At 46.0% G+C, this 15,923-nt stretch overlaps 1 long non-coding RNA gene across 1 annotated transcript; it reads right to left on the reverse strand.

The window, feature by feature from the left end:
* Positions 1-14,150: 14,150 nt before the first annotated feature.
* LOC139599018 (uncharacterized) lies at positions 14,151-15,558 on the reverse strand. The gene is made up of 2 exons (XR_011682141.1): positions 15,483-15,558; positions 14,151-14,566 (listed from the first exon to the last, which is right to left on the reverse strand). It is a non-coding gene; the product is annotated as an uncharacterized lncRNA (long non-coding RNA).
* Positions 15,559-15,923: the final 365 nt, after the last annotated feature.

The following is a 15,923-nucleotide window of genomic DNA, read 5'->3' on the forward strand; positions in this document are numbered from 1 at the left end:
TTTGAGTCTGTATATATTGTTCTTCTTTTCTGTGTTAATATTTAGAGCTTGTTTTAGGGCATATAACTCACACGCTTGGGCTGACCAGTTGGAAGGTAACTTTCCCTTTTCTATGGCCACTAACTCTTCATCTACTGTAGCATACCCTGATACCTGGTGCCCCTGGATTATCCTTGAAGATCTATCGATGTACAATTGCTTCCCTTCTTGGAGTGGTTGATCTGTTAGGTCTTCTCTTTCTTTAGTTTAATAGTTTATAGCCTTTAGGCAATTATGTAGTAGTCCCTCATCTGGTTCTCCTACAAAAACTGGGCTGGTTGAGTTGGTTACTCATTATTAGTTCTAAATCATTATCTATTAAGAGGGCTTCATACTTTAACACTCGGGAATCAGTGAACCATTTCTCAGCCTTTTGGCTTAGGATACTTCTAATTGAGTGTGGGGTATATATCTTCAATTTTCCCCTAAATGGTAATTTTTTTTACCTTTCCTCTACGAGTACGGCAGTCGCTGCCACTGCCTGAATGCAGGTCAGCCACCCCTGGCTGACAGTGTCTAGTAGTTTTGATAAATAGGCCACCGGTTTCCTGGAATGTTCTGGTTCCTCTGAGTGCTACAAAGTCCCTCTGAATGCCACTGAGGGAACCCCGGCCAGCCCTGACATGGTGGACAGCGGGGGGGGGGGGGGGGGGGGGGGTGCACTCTCCCATGCCCCGGGGGTACGGAAGGCAGCTAGGCTGATCGCCTGCAGCAGAGGAGATGCTGGAACAACGGTGGAAGATGAAGGGGTCGACTCTTAGCAGAGGTTAATCGAAAGTTTATTTCAGGAGCTCCAGGGAGCCCTTACAACCTCAGGGGGCCTCCTGCTGACAGCCCTGGGAGAGGTGCCAAGGTTTAATTTAAAGGGAGGTGAAAACCAAAAGTAGATAACATTTACTGACCAATAAGAAAATTTAAGGTATGGATACTGGGGGAATGGACATTTAGGACAGCATATTGGGTAACACTTGGGCGGTTGACCCCTAGCCTCCTGTTAATGACTCAATGTCCTAGACCGAAAGTTCTAGATGGAGGGGATGGGATGCCGAGTGACTGACAGAGAGCCAGGGTGGGGATTTGGGGATGTTCTCAGCAAAGGAGAGGGATTACACACGTAGAGGGAGGGGATACAATCTGGGGTAAACCATTTGGGGAAAAGAAGGGAATATAAAGATAAAACCATTATAAAACAAAAACACACTACAACACTGGATCCTCCCCAGTCCTGGGCAAGTACTTCATGAGCTACCCCTTTTTCAATATCTACAAACTGATAGAAAGATTTGTCTAAGGCAGGGAGACTCAGTGCTGGTGCACTGACTAATTTTTGCTGTAAAGCTTCAAACTTTTGCTCACCATCTTCTTCCCACCTAACCTCTTCTTCTACTAGTTTTTCACACAAGAACCTGATGGCCTGTGTCTATCTTTCAATTTATAGCCTACAATATCTTAACAAGCCTAAAAGCCTACTAACCTCCCTCTTAGTTTTTGATCATGGAAGTGAGACTATCCCCGTAATTCTCTCAGGGTTCAATCACTGTCTGCCTTGACAAATCACGTCTTAGGTATTTTACTTCATGCTCTACAAATTGGAGGTTCCCTTTTGATACCCAAAGTCCTTGGTGCCCCAGAAAATCTAACAACACTATGGTGGATTCTCGAGCTTTGTTTTCTTCCCTTCCTGAGAGAAGCAAATCATCTACATATTGGATAAGGTTTATCTCATGTTTGATGGAGAAAAGTTGTAGTACTTCTCCTAGTGCTTGACCAAATAGGTTTGGGGATTTGGAAAACCCCTGGGGTAACCTAGTCCACCGAAGCTGTTGCTTTCTTCCTGAATCGGGGTCCTCCCATTCAAAGGCAAATATATCTCTACTTTCTCCTGCTTGTGGGCTAATACGGCCTCTGCCGGGTTTTGGGGCATCCCCGGCAGGCTGCAATGGGTCTGGATAGCACAGTCCTGTTCAGCACAGCCTGAGTTCCCAAGCAGCTCCCAGCTGCAGGCTACCTTAGCAACCTTAGGTGATATCAGCTCTTAGTGATTATCAGCTCATTTTGTGATTTCAGCTCTTTGCTTACTAAGTGCCTTAGGCAGATGCAGGGAGAGAGAGGAGAAGCGCTGTGTGAGGTTCCACAGGAGCGTCTTTATTGAATCTTCTGCGAAGGTTCTCTAGTACAGCTCTTCTGCTGAGCTGGGCAAAAGTAGGGGTTTTTATAGGATACAGGAGTTTTAGAAATTGTCCAATAGTAGGGGTTGAGGGGAATGTGACCTATAGTCTTACAGAGAGATAAGCCGTTTCTGAAGGTGGAAAAAGGGGCTTCTAAGGTCCAGTCATCATGACTAGGCATTTCCTATCTTAGGCTGCTGCCACCAGAGTGGACTTGCAGGCCCTAGGCCTGCTACAACTCCACTTTCTGCATTTAGAAAAAAGGCATTCCCTATAGTTCTTTTGAAACAATGAACAAGGCATGAGAACATAGCTAATACAATGACATTTACAAGGAAAATCCACAACATTCCCTTAACCAAAGATGCAACCCATCCTGTTCATCCCCATTGACCAAAAAGGTCATTGACCCAGTCGGGGTTGTTTTCTACTTTCAAGTCCTTCACAAGTTCCTTCAGTTCCTGGATGTTTGCATGGATGGATTCCAAGCGTGAAGAGAGATTGAAGCAGCATATCCCTTCCAAGTCTTGGCAGCCGTGTCCGTGGGCAAGCAGCAGGAAGTCAATTGCTGCTCGATTTTGAAGTGATGCATGTCTTGTGATTTCTTCTTCCTTTAAGAGATCTCTCAGGGCAGTCGATGTAGTGTTGGCTTGCTTGCTGAGCCAGCACCCGAGATTATTTATTTCACCAAGGGCTTTAGCTGCAGCTACCCATGGTAGGAATAGGGAGACAGCAATCTTTTTTGGTTTGTTCCAATCATATAATTTGGGATCGCAACTTTAATCAAATTTCATGTAGGATCTTTGTGGCGTTTAAATTCACTTTCTTTTCTCCAATTACATAACAAGGTGATATTTGGAGTGAGGGTAGAAAGTTTTCCAAGGGTACAGGGACCTCCCTGGAGTTGGGAGGGGATCCCAGCCCATACTCTGTCACCACAGATGAGAAACGTTCCCTTGGGTAATACTTTGGGGTGGAGCAAGGACACAGAGATCACACGAGTCGTGTAATTACACCAGTCAGGATAGTTATAGGCTTTGTTAATGGGTGATATGTCTTTTCGGTATGTGTTTTTTTTCTGGTCAATTTCTGGTCAATTATTTTTCGGACATCTAAAGTAAAATTTGACACAGTTTGTGTCCTAGGAGGACCCCAACAGGTCCAGATCTTGGGGTTCTTCTAGAGCATTGGGCAACATTTTTGTCCACTTGTCCCAAGTATCTACCGGGTTGGGTCTCAGCTGTGGTGCGGAGGAGCTCTGAGTTATAGACGGGCCAGTCATCTGCTATGAAGGGAATTCCTACCAGACATGTGGAAAGTGGGTAAACAGTGCTCCTCATAGATAAGCACATGTATTCCTGTTGCAGTGTGATGCCATTTCCTGTTTCACCTATCCCAGTCCCCCAGGTGTGCCAACCTCTCCCTTCCCCTCCCCCTTGCCTCCTTGCTAAGTGCTGTCAGTCAATCTTATCATTCCAGCAGGGGCGTGTGATTGGCAAAAGTTCAAAAGATGCCCCTCAGGCCTGGGGTCATTGGCTCATCCAAATGTCATTGTCCCCTGAGCCTTCCCCCCCTCCCACCTGGTTGGTGGTTCACCTGTCCCTTCCCTCCCCCTGCCCCCGTGCTTAAAAGACATGGAGGCCATGCGGTTGGGATTCTGTGGAGCTGTTACAAGATTCAGACATATGTGACTCTGGAATAAACTCTGGATTAAACCCTCTGCAGAATCCGTCTCCTTTTCCTCTTCACCTAGCCTGGAGCCTTTCCATCAGAGGTAAACTGAGTTTCTACCATGCCTGGACTTGTTCCAAGTGCCTAACTGCAACTTCCAGCCAGCCAAATGTGTCTCTGAGGTGAAATACCACAGCTGCCACCTTTGGCCCAGCAGCAAGGGTCAGACGAGCCCAGGCATGTTCCACCTGGTAATATTGGGATTTTATTACAATATTGTCCTGTTTTAATGTCCTTGCTAAGGTTATCCAAACATTATGGCTAGGTTGTGGGCTAATCCAGCCAAAGGCATATGGTACAGTGAAGAACATCCAGGCAGCAGTGAGGACAGCACCAACGAAGATATTTTTCATCTTTGGACAGGAATAGGGCTTCTGATTGGGAATATAAGCAAAATTTGTTATCTTTATGATGAGAGGGGAGTGTTACGGTTTTCTCCCTTGTTCCTTTCCTCCATTCTTTCCCCCCCTCCTTTTTTTTTTTTTCCTCTATAAGCTAAGGATGGGGGAGTGGGTATAAAGTTAGGGGGTTTTGGTAAGAATTAAGAAAAGGGAATAATAGTGTTTTTTACTGTAAAAAGGGGTAAAAACATATAATTCAGAAAACAGTTTTGTGTTTAGGCTGTGTCTGGCTTATGGTTTGATGCAGCAGTATGTTGTTCAGCTTTCTATTTTGTCTGCTGTCGCGTGATGGGATGGTCTTTTCTTCTGTGTGTGGACATTCGGCGACATCTTAGTCTCCAGGCAGAACTGGTTTGGTTTTGAGGAGGTCTTGTGTTTGACTCAGGGGAATGCTTGTCTTTGTTTGTGGAAGTAGTGTTTGCAGTGCTTAGGTATGGTTTTATGTTTTTTCCTGGGTACCATCTTGGACCAGATGGTAGTAGAACACACGCATACCCTCTCCCCCAAGTAATTAATTGTAAAAGGCCCAGAAATTTGATGTGTTTCTGGGTCCTTCACTAGCACAGGTGGTTTCTCAGTGAGCTTTGTTTGGGTGGTATTTGCAAAGCAGCGAAGTATTGGGGGGTCAGGCTCTGATGTTGTACAATTTAGGAAGTTGATGACATAGAGAGCCTTGCAAAGTCTCTCAACTGCAGATATGATTTTTGTTTCTCTTTGCTGTTGATTGAGGACTCTTTTGAGGGTTTGATGTGTCCTTTCTACAATGGATTGTCCTGTGGGATTTGCAGGTATGCCTTTCTTTTGTTCTATTCCCCACTCGCTGAAGAACTCTTAACTTACAAGAGGTATAGGCAGGTCCATTATCTGTTTTGATCTCCTTTGGTACTCCTAGGGTAGCGAAGGCAAGGAGGAAATGTTTTATGGTGTGCTGTGTAGTTTCTCCTAGATGTGCGGATGCAAATACTGCTTCAGAAAATGTGTCGTCCAACACGTGCACGTATTTTGACCTCCCAAAAGGTGGGAAGTGAGTCACATCTGTCTGCCACAGCTGGCAGCAGTTCAAACCTTGGGGATTGACTCCCGTCCCCATAGATGGTATCTGGTAGTTTTGACAGTTTGGACATGTGGCAACAATAGCTTTTGCTTGATCTTTTGAGAGCTTGAACATTCTGATAAGGGCAGGCACATTTTGACAAAAAAATGCATGTGACAACTTTGCCTGGGCAAAGATGTTAGGGACATTAGCAGTCTCTAATGCCATGGCTAATGCGTCCGCTTTCTTGTTCCCTTCTGTGATAATACCTGGGAGGTCTGTGTGTGACCTCACATGCATGATATGGTAAGGTTGCTTTCTGTAGGAGATTAAGTGTGTTAATGTAGAAATCAATTGGTGTAACTTTGGATTGGAAACCTCTTGCATGCTAACTCACACCCTGCAAGAGAGTGGAGGCGAGTTCTAGCCTTTTTTATTAGATGTGCCATGATTTCTTGGAAGGTAGTAATTGTCTTTGTAGGTTGTTTTTTTGTAGAGATCCATTCCAGTATTAGTAAAGGGTCTTGAAGTTGAGTGTCCCATTGGAAAATCAGTCCATAGAACTGGGGTGCTTTTCCCAGAATGATGAACTGGAAAGGCAGGCTAGGCTTGAAGCAATGGGCTTTGCGTGAAGACAGGGCTTCTTGGACCTTGCTGATGGCATCTTGGGCTTCTGTTGTGAGAGTACGTGGAGAGTCCAGGTCCTCGTTGCCACAAAGAAGATTGAACAGGGGAGCAAGGCCCTCTGTTGTAATTCCTAGCAGTGGATGTACCCAGTTGATGGATTGGCACAAACTGTGTCTCTCAGGGTTTTTGGGTCATCTCGGATAGTGAGCTGCTGGGGTACGATGGTCCTTTCCCAGATCTGGACTCCAAGGTAAGTCCATGGGTTGGTGTACTGTATTTTGTCCTCACAGATCTCGAATCCTTCCTTTTATATGGCTTCGATGGTCTTTTTAACTGCTTTGTCTAAGTAAGCTTTTTTGGATGCACAAACCAGGATATCATCCATATAGTGGTGGATGATTGGATCTGGGAATAGGTTCAGAATGGGAGACAGGATGTGAGCAACATACCACTGGCATCTAGTGGGACTGTTCTTTAGTCCTTGAGGTAGAAAACACGAATGATATCTTTTGAGTGGGGCCTCTCTGTTAAGAGAGGGAACAGAGAAAGCAAACCGTGGAGCGTCCTGGGGATGCAGGGGAATGCTGAAGAAATAGTCCTTAATATCTGTGATAGCAAGTGTCCAGTCTCTAAGCAGCATCAATGGGGAGGGCAGGCCAGGCTGGAGGGGGCCCATGTCCTCGATGACCTCGTTGATTTTGCAAAGGTCGTGGAGGGCCTCCACCTGTCTGTTCCAGGCTTTTTCAGTATGAAGACTGGAGAGTTCCAAGGGCTGGTGGTCTCCACGATGTGGCCTTTGGCAAGCTGTTTTTCCACAAGGGCTTGTAGTGTGTGCAATTTGACTTTAGAGAGGTTCCACTGTTCGATCCAGATTGGGTCATGGCATTTCCAAATGAGCTGAGGGGTATCTGGCAGTGTGCGCTCCTCAGTGGCCCCAATTAGAAATCCCAACTGGGAATACGTAGGGAAGCCTCCCATTGGGATAGAACATCCCTGCCCCAAAGGGTGATGGGGCCCTTACCACAAATGGGCAGATGGTTGCCAACTACCCTTCAGGCCCTTCGACAAGGATGTTGTTCTTGCTTTGCATAGAAACTGTGGCTCCACCAATCCCTGAAATCATGCCTGCTACCGGTTGTAGTTCCCAGTGTGCTGGCCATTTTGAGGGAGCGATGATGGTCATGTCAGCACCAGTGTCCAGCATCCCTGGTCAGTGGATCTTCTCTCCTCTGCAGGTAAGACCACACTCGATGGTAGGCTTACTTGGTCCCACAACTCATGCCCACATTGCTGTAGGGTTGAGAGGAAGCTTTTCCCTGTGATTCTTTGGGAGTAGAAAGGCTTGTGCCATCGAAGTTCCCTGTGAAAGGTAAAATGGTAAGTCTGTGCAGTACACTGGGACAGAGATTTCTTGTCCTGAGTGCACTGTTTGTACTTCTAGAACAACAAAGATTTCCTCTGGGCCATGGAGAGTGTCACCTATAATTAAGATGTCAAAAGGACCACCTTTTAGCTCATGCTTGCCTGTGGGAACACAATAAACATTCTCATTATTAAAGTCAATGGACAGAGCAATTACCAGCTGGCGCCGGGTTCCCATCTGTACCGCTCCGTGTGTTGGATCCTCTTCTTGTGGTCCGGAATCTCCTGGGATGATATGTGGTTGGGTCTGGACAGCTTTTGATTTGTTGTCTTTGTGCAGGGCTCCACCGCGCTCCGCTGGACGGTTTCCCGAATGCTGCTGGTAGCACTGTTGATTCTGGGGTCTTTGGTAGGTGTTATGGGGGTTTCAGGTAGGTGACCTGTCTGGACAGTCCTTTATAAAATGTCCAAAGTCTACACAGTGAAAGCAGCGGGCCTGGTCTTTAGAAGCCATTACTGCATATACACCAGAAACTCCTTCAGCAATACCCTTAGCAACTGCTTGGGCCACCGTATTTTCAGTGGACAAATGATGTGTACAGCTTTCCAGCATTTGCTCTATTGTAGGTTCTGTATCCAAGGGTAGAGCCCTCAGAATTGTTTTACACTGTTCATTAGTGTTACTCATGGCAAGCTTGCACAACAGTTCTTTTCTTGCCTCTTTGCTCTCTATCTGTTTTTCCAGAGCACCTTTAATTCTGTCCACAAATTTGATAAAGCTTTCATCTACTCCTTGTTTTATATTAGAAAAGTGTTGGGTAGGAATAGAGTCATCTGGGGTAAGAAGTAAGGAGGTTTTTGCTGCAATAGCCAAGTCTTGTAGTGCTGCTTTAGGTAAGGTGTCAGCTTGGTCAGAGGGTTTTTGTAAATCCCCCTCCCCAGCCAACTGTTCAACTGTAAAATCTGTCTTATAAGCATCTGTAGCATAGGTGTCTGATACTGTTTTTAATTGTCTTTTCCAATGCCTTTCCCATAACATATATTCTGCTGGGGAAAGAAGGAAGTGGGCAATATTTTTAATATCTTGGGTTACTAAAACATGTGCTAAGAACGTAGCTTCTAGGAAATTTCTAAAAATATGTGAACTTCTACCATGTTCTTTGTCTATATTTCGTAGTTGTATAAGTTCTTTATTTGTGTTAGGTTCCCACATCTTTCTAGTAGCAGCCCCACCTCTTTTTTCCTTTATGTAAGTTACTGGGAAGGCACTGATTTTCTGAGCCAGTTCCCAGTCCCCTGCCTAAGTTGCTTCCATTTTTATTAGAGCCCATGGATCAATGTTGTCTGTATCAAAATTAGAGTCACTTTCATTGCTGTCCTCAGAGGAGGAGTGAGAGCGAGCAGGCTGTGCCCTATGCCTTTTATGGCATTTTGGAGTGAGATTTTGCAGCGGTATATGGGACTGGAGAGAATGTGAGGAGGCACATGGCAAGGCTTGGCTAGAGGGAGGCAGCAGTGGAGCTGGAATGGCAGTGCCACAAGAGGCACAGCATGCGCAGGACTGAGGCACATGGGGAAGTGGGGTGCTAGCGTGGGAGGACACTGAGGATGAGTGGGCGGCTGGAAAGCCTGGGGATGGGGGCAAGGGAGAAGCAGGGGAGAGGAGGCGTTGGGATTGGCATGGGTTGCCATGGGTATAGCGTGGTTTGCTGGGGCTGCGACGGGCAGACAGGGAGACCTCCTACTGCGGCAGGGATGGTAGTGGGGGTAGGGAGACACGTGAGGAGGGGGGAGGCAGAAGTAGGAGTGGTAGCTGGGATTGATGGACCGGTGGCAGGGGTGGGAGGGACCGCAGCAGGGACTGGGGGGGGGGGGTCACGACAGGGGGGAGGGAGTAGCGGTGGGGGTGGGGGGTGTCACGGACCCGACAGAAACCGGCGCAGTTACATCGGCGGCTAATGCAGGAGAAGGGTACACACAGGATGCCACAGGTTGCGCAATCGGTGGAATGGAATTTGTGCTTGCCGCGGCTGGGGGGGGGAATTAGGCGGACCGCGTGAACCCCACGGGCTCGGAGGGGGTGGGTGGGAGGAGCGCGAATTTTGTGTTCCCCGTTACAGGGAGAGGGGTTGGGGGTGGGACAGCACCAGAGGCGGCATTAGGACCTAGGGAAAGCGGAGGACTGGGTTCCAGGGTTGAGAGGGGAAGATTGTTATCAGTGTGATTAGCATTTGAAGGGAGGGTGTCTGGTGAGACAGATAAGGTTGGAATGTTCTCTGCAGGGGGGTGATTGCAGAGGGGCTGAATTTTCTATTTTTTTTTTCCCTACAGTTTTGGTAATAGAATGAAATATAGGGATAAACTGAGTTACAGAAAAATCTTGATTAGTTTGGAAGGTATATATCCTGGTCCCAACTGTGTCCCAAAAAGAGTCTAAGAGTGATAGTGTGTGTATTAGTATCTGGAAACTGGAAAAAAAATCCATTTTATAAATTTTTTCAGGTTAGTTTTTAAAAGATTACCTTTAGAGAAAGAAAAGTTCTTAGAAGATAGGATTTCTAGGATTAGTAAATATAAGTCTCTCTCGTTCTGGGATCGTTTTAGTGTACTGTTTCAATCCCATATTTCCCATTCCCTGCCAGCAGTAAAAAAGAGAAAAAAAAAGAAAAAAAGGCAAAACAAGGACCCAAGGTAAATGCACGCAATAAAGGCTGTTTTAAAACTTACAGTTCTTCAGCAAGATGTGGGTCAAGGGTCTGCTGGTAGGTGGTCTGCCTTGTCAGTCTCCTCGGACACTCGTCCAGATGTCAGCTGTGAGGGTCGACTGATGCCCTTCAGAGTTGTTCTTCTATAACGGAGGACTTTTGTTCAGGGGGTCTTGGTGAGTGAGGGCAGTAACAATTTCAAGGAGAAATGCTGCTCCAGAGTTCTTTCTGTTCGGTGCGCCAAGTAATGGGTCCTCTGCCGGGTTTTGGGGTATCCCCGGCGGGCTGCAACGGGTCTGGATAGTGCAGTCTTGTTCAGCACAGCCTGTCCGAGTTCCCAAGCAGCTCCCCACTGCAGGCTATCTTAGCAAGCTCAGGTGATATCAGCTCTTAATGATTATCAGCTCATTTTGTGATTTCAGCTCTTTGCTTGCTAAGTACCTTAGGCAGATGCAGGGAGAGAGAGGAGAAGCGCTGTGTGAGGTTCCACAGGAGTGTCTTTATTGAATCTTCTGCGAAGGTTCTCAGGGACAGCTCTTCTGCCAAGCTGGGCAAAAGTAGGGGTTTTTATAGGATACAGGAGTGTCCTAGGTTGACTATATGATGCTTTTATCCCCAATCATCTTGTTCTGTTTATGCTGAATAATAAGTTTTGCACCTTTAAGACTTGTTCCAGAGAGTGAAGGGGAGAGAGAAGAAGCGCGCAGTTTGTTTTCAGACACTGCACTCAGTCCTCCACATTCCTGCTCCTGGACTGTGTTGTCTGTGGATGGACAGACAGCAGGACAGCTCTCCTTTGTTTTTAGTTACTTTAGCTAGCTGAGGCAAAGAAGTTCCCTGGACTGTGGGTTTTTTTCCTTTTCTTTGGACCTGTTTAAACCTGCTCTGGACTGAACACCCAGAAGAGCACCAGCAGCTAGCATCTGTGGCCCACCAGGCCGGGCCTGGGCCGCAGCATTTCCAGCACCGGAGGGACTGACAAGAGACTGAGCTGAACTGCAGCCCGGGGAGGGAAATTTCTGAGTTTGTCATCTCCTTTGGAGCAGCGAGGGGTTTTATTGTTTAATGTTATTTAGGTTTTATTGTTTAATAAACAGTTTTTTTCCACTTTTCTCCAAGGAGGTATTTTCTTCCGGACCGGTTGGGGGGAGGGGCCGATTGAATCTGCTTTCCTAGAGGAGCCCCTTTGGGGGGGTCTCTCCAAAATTTGCCCTGAACCAGGACAAGGAGTTTTAGAAATTGTCCAATATTAGGGGTCGAGGGGAATGTGACCTATAGTCTTACAGAGACATAAGCCCTTTCCGAAGGTGGAAAAAAGGGCTTCTAAGGTCCAGTCACCACGACTAGGTATTTTCTATCTTAGGCTGCTGACCTCCAGAGAGGCCTTGCAGGCCCTGGGCCTGCTACAGTGGGCAAGCCCAAAAAGCATCTTTTAGGTCTATCACACTAAACCACAAGTGTGATGGGGGAATATTACTCAATAGTGTATAGGGGTTAGGCACTACTGGGTATCGATTCACTGTTCTTATATTCACTTCTCTCAAGTCTTGGACAAGCCTGTAAGTAAGTCCCATCTGACTTCTTGACTGGTAATATGGATGTGTCAGTTTGAAGGGGCTTTTTGAGTCCGTTTCAGCTAGCTCTGGACCACTGGCTTCAATTCGACAAGGACAAAAGCAAAAGATGGGAGGCGCTCTTTCTCCTCAGGCGAAATGTCCCACAGTTCATTGTGGAACTACTCCAGGGGGTCCAGGAGGGGAAAAAAAGGTCGAGTGTCTGATCATGGGAGATTTTAAACCCAGGGGAGGGGGGCAGAGGAGAGGCACCACAGCCAATGGGATACAACTGATGGGAGGGGCAAGGGGAGGAGTAACCTGGGGAGACACCACCACCACGGGGCTTTGGGGGAGAGGGGAGAATGGAACAAACCATGTGGTACAACATCAACTATTTGGTGCAAAACAACAAGACCACCCAGTGCAAAATAATAGCTAACAAAATTATTTAGTGCAATACAACATGGGTGTATTATGGGGGGACAAACATGGTTCTAAGGTCCCCTCTTCAAGTAGGTCCTGGATCACTGGCTGCAGTCCTCATCTCCTGTTGGAATCCTGGATGCTGAGAATTTTAGACTTTCTGTGCTGATGGGCACTGACCCCCAGGAGAGCACTGCATTTGACCTGAGGCCATGGAACAGGCTTCCAAAATGGATTAATAGCACTGGGATTGCAGGTGTGTAGTTGGCTAGAAGTGTGTAATATTACAGGGTGAAAAACATAGAGTTTGGGATTTTAGACTATAGTAATAAATATGAAGCAAGATGGAGGTTTTAAAGTGGAGGCAGGTTGTTCTTCTTTACCTTCTTCTTCCTTCTTCTTCATGGGTTTGGGTGGTATTTTGTAATTGGACAGAAAAGTCCGCAGTGCGAACTTCGAGGGATTAGTTATTGGGTTAAAAGGGAAAATAATTTAGGTGTCCTTTCTTAATTGGATAGTTTAGCCTTAAAAGACCTTGTAACAAGAGATAGCCATTTTGCGCCTTGTTCATGAAGGACTGCAGAACTCACAGCTGTGAGTCTGTAACATTGATAAGAAACAATAAACACCTGAGTTCGAACGTGAACTATTGTCTCAAGTACCTTCAATCCCAAGCAGGGGAGAGTGGGTATTGTCATACCTGAACTGGATGGTTCTCATTTAACTATTTTTTATTACTATAGGTTTCATTTTTAATTTACCTTGGTTTTTTTTTTAATGAATTTCTTCCTCATCTTCTTCCCTTAATTGGAGAAGCTTAACTACTATTTTCCCTTCCTCTGGGAGTATTCCAGTGTTCAACTGTACCTGTGAATAACGTCCTAATAAATTGCACCCTGCTTCTGGAACTAATAAAACATCCCCAATTCCTATTTTATTTGTCCTTTCAAACTTTACTTGCTTTATAAATGAGGCTTTGAACCCTTCCCCTTTTGCACCTCCTACTTGCACAGTATCTTGACCCTTTTAATACCCCTTTGGAATTTTACAAACACAAGTTCTTTCAGCCCCCATGTCTACTAAGAATTTAAATTCTTTCTCCTGGGGACCTATTTTTAAAGTTATCAAGGGCTTCTGATGGTATTCTGTCTCCAGGAAGTAGAGCCCCTGACACCCTTAGTCTTCCACTTCTCCTTTTTTCAGTCTCATAGACCCTCAGGTCCTTTTTTTAGGGGGGGCAATTTTTCCTGATATGTCCATTCTCTTTACAGTAAAAGCAAACTGGTCCTAGGTTCCCTTGTTTCCCAAATTCTCCTTTTTGTGTTTAGTGCCAAGGAGCTGCATCCCTCTTACGTCTATCTTCTCGCATTTGGGGTCCCCTTCCCTTACATGGGTTGTTCTTTATGTGTTGGTTTCCTTCCCTAATGGCAGTTACCATTACTCTGGCCTTCACATTGGCCTTCTCTTCATCTTTCTTCACATATACTTTCTGTGCTTCTCTTTAAAGATCTTCTAATCTCCTTTCTTGCCAACCATCTAACTTTTCTAACTTTTTCCATATATCTGGCTAAGTGTGAGTGACGAAATTTATCTTTAGCAAGGTCTGTCTGGCCACTGTATCAGGGTCAACCTCTGAATATTGCCTCATATTTTTCCTTAATCTTTCTAGCCACTCTGTTGGGGTTTCTTCCCTCTTTTGCTGCTCATCAAAAGCCTTATGAGCATTCTGATTTCATGGAGCTGCTTCCTTGATACATCTTATAATTAATATTCTATACTCCTCCATGTCTTGCCTTACCCCGGTGCTTTTGTGGTCCCAATTGGGGTGCACTGTGGGCATTTTCAGGTCCCCAGGAGGTCCCTGCATATGTTCTCTTTCCCCTATCTGTATTCCAGCCACCCGGATCATCTGTCTTTCCTCCAGTGTAAATATGGTCATTACTGATTGCATCTTTTCCCATGTGTAAATATTGGGCCCTGTTTTGGTTTGAAAAGACAGGTGTGTGCTAAGGAAGGCAGGAGCCTCCCCTAAAATGGAAAATGTAAACTCTCTCTCTCTGAATTGTTATAAATTTGAAATTAAGGGGGGCTCTTAGGCAAAGATATGGGACCAGGAATAACAGTTCTTTATTAGGGAAGAAAATAAAAATAAAATAAGCAATGCAGTAAAACAAAACAACACTGACAGAATCAGAATATGACCCGACACCCTGTGAGTCAGGGTGTTGGTAGCAGTCTAATTGGAATGGTGGCTGCAGTCCTCTTGGAGTGGCAGATGTGGTTCTGTTGAAGCAGTGATCCTGTAGAAGGGTGTAGTCTTCCTCTGAAGATCCAGTAGAAAAGGCAGCTGTTCCTCTGGGAATCCAGTGGAAAGGCTGTGCTGGTGTCCCAAAAATCTCAAATTATATCCAGTTAGGAATGCTTGGCTCCTCCCCCTGGGAGGAGCATCTCACAGTGGGATGATGTAATTTTTATCAGTCACGCAGTGACATTTAATGGCCCATTAACAGCAGATGTCTCTCTGGAGGGAGGATTGGTTTGTGGAAGAGATAAAGAAAACTGCCCAATTAACAGAAGATAACTGCACCACCTCTAACAGATGGCAAATAGAATACACATTGCCTTGCAATCTAAGACAGGCCCCAGAAACTGGTCTAACTGTTCCGCTAATCCAATGGGGTCCTCTAGTAATCTTTTTTATTATTTTTTGAACATCCTCACGTCAGAGGAATTGAGCGGTATGGTTACAAATTCAATTCCTCCCTGCACCCCACCCAGTGGTACTTTTCTCATAGGATATAATCCTACTGCTTGGCTCCCATCTCCTGATCTGCTTTCCTCTTGCTGTGCTACTCTGTTTCTAGTGTTTTGACTAGGCCTATCAGCGAGCAAGGGAGGTGCAGTTGATGCTAATGGAGGTGGAGGGGGCAAATGGTCTAACAGGTCCCATTCTTTATTTTCTGATACTTTAAACATGCTCACCTTCAAGGCTGAAGTCTTCCCTTCCCAGCAGGCAGCATAGTTACTGTCTTCTTGATTGAATGGTTTCTTAGCTCTTACATAGATGTTTCATGCCCGACATATTAATCTTTTGTCTGATCCATATCTAGGCCAGTATACATGATTGGTCCCAATTTCTCTTTTAGTCCATTCGACCATGCAGTACTAAATCATTTTGAGTTCGTCATTATTTCTGGTATTGGGGTCATATTTCCACCGGGCTAGTTTCCTTCTCAGTGGGCTATCTGGGGGTATACCTGTTGGTACCTCCTCACTTCCTCCTTCTTCCCCAGGGGATTCCCTACTTGTTCCCAGTCCCATCCCGACAGATAACCACAGGCCCTCCTAACAAGGCCCACCTTCCCAAGAGGGAAAAGGAAAGGAAGGAAACAAGGAAAGGAGGAAAGAGAAAGAAAGAAAAGAAAATAAACCTTTACCTTTCTTCTGAAAAGTAAAAAAAAAGAACTCTTCTACAATCCAGGGACTCCCATATCACCAGATTGGTCCCTGCCATTCCTCTCCTCATTGGCTCAATGCTTTGGTCTCATGGTATTATGCTAGTGTGTATTACAGGGGAGCCGGTACAGCCCAGCGTCTGCCCCAGTCCCCACCCAGCAAGTGACAGCCCCGCCCTGCTCCTGGCTCAGTGGGCGTTGTCTCCACCTCACTCCTGGCTTGGTGGGTTCTGGAAATTATCGCGGTGACCATGCACTAGAAGCCCTCCAGCTCTGCGTGCCGTGCATGCCACTCCTCCACGTGGAGCAGCTCTCTGACTTCCTTTGTGCCAATGGGCTGGAAAAATTGCAGCGACTCCTTGCCCCAACATGAGCACGGTCTCCACTGATGGGTGACCCCCGCCACAAACCTGGGGACTCTCA

Source organism: Agelaius tricolor, unplaced genomic scaffold (genome assembly GCF_023055355.1).
Source record: "Agelaius tricolor isolate 1412-34295 unplaced genomic scaffold, bAgeTri1.0.p SCAF_21, whole genome shotgun sequence".
Taxonomy (NCBI): domain Eukaryota; kingdom Metazoa; phylum Chordata; class Aves; order Passeriformes; family Icteridae; genus Agelaius; species Agelaius tricolor.